We start from the raw sequence: 3892 nt of genomic DNA on the forward strand, positions 1-3892 counted from the left end.
GCTGAATGCCCTTTAGATGAAACAAGCCAGCAAATTTATAAAAAAAAATAAATCCAGCAAGAGGAACGAACAATCGAAATGCATTATTCTTCTATTCATTGAGGTTGTCTCTAATACTGGCGGATCTGAAGGTTTTGCTCAACGTCATTTTGAATTTAAAATACATATGTACATACCCAATTCATTAGTTACTGATCCGAGCGAGCGTCTACGACCAAATTCAAAATAAGGCGATAATGCCGAGAAGATTCAAAATTTGTAAGCTACATTTTAGAAGTGCGCTGGGAGTTATTTTTTGTGTTTACTGAAAATAAGTTTTTTTTTACCGAAATGAGGCACCCACGGCGATTGCTGTATGCAAGCTAGTGCAAAAAATTCATGGGACTGGCATGGACAACACTCAACTAGCTATCGATCTCAACAACTCAACATTTCACGCATCATCCAGATACCAAATTTGCACAAATACCTCCGAGTATTAGGTCCAATTCTCTCATTTATAGAAGGCACACGACTTTCCGATTCGTTATTGTTTTTCAGTTTAGACTCTAAACTTTTGACCTTAGAGCAGCTCGAAATGGACAACGATTTTACTAGAAAAATCATCTTTTCTGATGCAGCGGGATTCGGAAAACCCAAACGTCGAGAAGCCAATGCGTCCTCAGAGAGTGACAGGATTTTGAAACGGTGGCATCTTTCGTTCATTTTTCTTTGAAAGTACTGCTGGCAACGCGACTTCGGTCAACAGTCAGCGCATGGTAAACGATTTTTTTGTGAGCGGAAATTGAAGAAATGGACTCGGACGATCGTTGGTTGACGTGCCATTCCACACGGTCCATGCTACAATCGCTCTTTTGCGCGCCAACTTCGGGCATCGTGTTATTAGCCGACTCGGCGATGTTAATCGGAGCATCGATGCCGTTAGAACTGTTTTGTGGGCGCCGTGAAAGAGCGATGTTATGCATTAAAAATGCAGACCCTTAATTCGAATATCGAGTAAGGGTACGTTCACACAGGAAGCGAGGAGGAGCAGAGCGAAGCCGTTCCGACCAAAGCGATGCTTTCAAATATGAAATGAAAATGTATTTTTAGAAAAAGCAATTGCAGCAAATTGAATAAATACTTTTTCTGCTTCGCATTGAAGGTAACTTTATCGCCCCTTCCAGACAGCAAGTTCCGCTCCGCTTCGTTCAGTGTGAACACCAATAGTTTCCCTTGCTCTGCTTTGTTTTGCTTCGCTCGGCACCGCACCGCTCTGCCTGTGTGAACGTACCCTAAGCCATTCGTGAGATAAAGCCAAAACTGTCATCAAGGCCCTGGTAGACTGGGTCAGCAGGATGATGCTTTCGATTCCTATCAATAATGAACCAATACTATTCGAAATAATTAATTTGTATCATTCTTTGGAATGAAAAAAATATATAAAAATAATCGTATGGCTTTTGAACCATTACAAAGCTAATTGGGAAAAAAATCTTAACATCACACCTGGGAATCGCGAAAGTTCGATAATTAAAAGCTAGTTTGGAAGATTGGTGATTTTTTCCAAATTTTAGAAAGTTTGCGTTCACTATTACGGAATACAGTTTTCATTCGGTCCAGGTAAATTAAAAACAAAACACACACGAAGAGGAACCGTCAACCCACACTTTTTACGATTTACTTGAAAACAGGTAAGGAGTCTGACTGCAAATTTTCAGCTTCGAACACATAGTTTTTTAAACCCAGTTCTCTTTTTAATTAAGACAAAAAACATTTTGAATAAAATGAAAAATAAACAAATAAATAAAATCGATTTGCATGGCAGTGGCAAAAACCAAAAACAACTTAAAGTAAATATGTAGACACAATACAAATGTCACGATTACCAGTTAAACAACTTTCGTTGACTTCAACCATATTAATTTGCTTAAATTGTTGGTAAAAAATCATGCTTTGAATAATTTTTATAATCATGCTAATGTTTGTATTTATATACATTTGCATGTTTAATATTATTTTACCAAGGTGGATTTTATTTGATTTCTTTCATCAAATGCGTATTTCTATTTCACAGAGATATGTACTTCTAACACAGGAAGGAAAGAAAATTTAAAAATTTAATTGCATTTGTACTTTTTTTTAATCAATATAGTTATTTGAAGAGTTCTGTTGTACTTGGTAACATAGTTAGTATTAGGCTAAGTCAAAAAAAAAAATTGTTTGCATTAAATAGTGCAACTTGAAATTTTAACTCAGGAGAATTTAAGCGTCAAACATGCAATCTAACCCCGCTTAGGTCGACGAAATCCATCAAACTTTGAAATCATATTTAAATGTCAACCACTAAAGTCAATTATCTCATATTCCATTCACTGAATTAAAACTTACTTTCCATAAAATTAAACATTATTATTATAATTTAAAAAAAAACAATTTTTAAGCAAAGTAAAATAAAATATATTCCGAAGAATTGACAACCTTTTGATTTTCTGATCGATAACAAAATCGATAGATATCCATAACAAAATCGATAAGTATTTATAAGAAATCGATGAATATCGATAACAAAATCGATTAATATCGACAACAAAATCGATAAAAATATCTATAAAAATAGCGATAACAAAATCAATAAATAACGATAACAAGATAAAACAATCGATAAATATCGACACCGAAATCTATAAATATAGATAAAAAATATGGATAATAAGTCGATAAATATCGATAAAAAATCGATAAATATCGATAAGAAAATCAATAAAAGATATCAATTTTTATACAAATAAGTTCCCAGAAAACCGAAAATCTCTAAAATCTCGAAATAGTTCCCAGATTGAGTCTGTGTACACGTATCTATCTACTTACATATATCCTTTTCTTTATAATTACCTTTGTATTAATCTTTATTCCCCTATCTTCATCCTTACTTTTATCGGTATCCCCATCCCCATCTTTTCTAATATTTATCTTTATTTTTATTAGCTTCTTCATCTACACCTTCACTTCTGCCCTAACATACGTACAGTGTTTCAATTTTCCTAGACGTACTCACCTCTACTTGCATTCTTGCATTGGTCTTTATCTACATAAGTCTTATTTTCTAAGCTTTTATTAGCACGTTTTTGTTAAATGAATACCATGTGCATATATTTAAGAAGCGAATGCCGTGATTTGGGCCCTGGTCCTAGAGGTTGAATAACTCCGGAAGTCGCCATGTGACCCAAGCACTCCGTTCACCATCAAAAGGGAAAACTCAGAAGGGTGTGCATATCAAAACTAGCAAAAAACTTTATAGAACACCCTAATGCGCATTAAGACCTAAGCATGTGCAATCAATTGTATTCAAAATTGTTGGTTAGATATAATTTACATTATTACACGCTCATTGCCGCACCGCAATCAATTATTTGCAAACTGCTCATCGCAAGTAAAATAAATTATTTTAAACACCAATGTTTATAACTATGTATGTATCTCAATTCTTAAACAAAGCCGAAATGGAGTTGTGCAAAAACTGATGCAATAAAAATTGCCTTCAAGCAGCGCCATAACCGAATAAATGAAAAAGTAATATTTTGCAAAAGAACTGGTTATTGCTTATTTTCATTTACGTATATGTATTTAGTGAGCTCGAAAAGAAATCGCTCGATCTCATAGTAATTACATTACAAACAATTACAAAAACATTTTTATAAGCATCTCTTCTCTCTTCGCCGCAGCCACAGCGCCAGCATTTAACTATAATTTGTTAACTATGTACTTTATAAACAAAAGCGACGATCGAGTTGCGGCTGGCAGTGGCGTGAACACCTCAAAGCTGGCTAGTCGCCAAGCAAACGGCGAAGCGTGAGGTTTATTAACGTGCTTGTAGCGCAACTTGAAATACCGATAGCGGCAAAGAAAAATA

General features: G+C 34.8%; 1 protein-coding gene across 2 annotated transcripts in view; it reads left to right on the forward strand.

Annotated features, from left to right (window-relative positions):
* LOC118736867 (E3 ubiquitin-protein ligase RNF113A) overlaps positions 1-3892 on the forward strand; it is a 315005-nt gene that overhangs the window by 120731 nt on the left and 190382 nt on the right. The window lies entirely within an intron of this gene.

The sequence above is a fragment of the Rhagoletis pomonella genome, unplaced genomic scaffold, assembly GCF_013731165.1.
Source record: "Rhagoletis pomonella isolate Grant_MI unplaced genomic scaffold, Rhpom_1.0 Rhpom_scaffold_00001, whole genome shotgun sequence".
NCBI classification, from domain to species: domain Eukaryota; kingdom Metazoa; phylum Arthropoda; class Insecta; order Diptera; family Tephritidae; genus Rhagoletis; species Rhagoletis pomonella.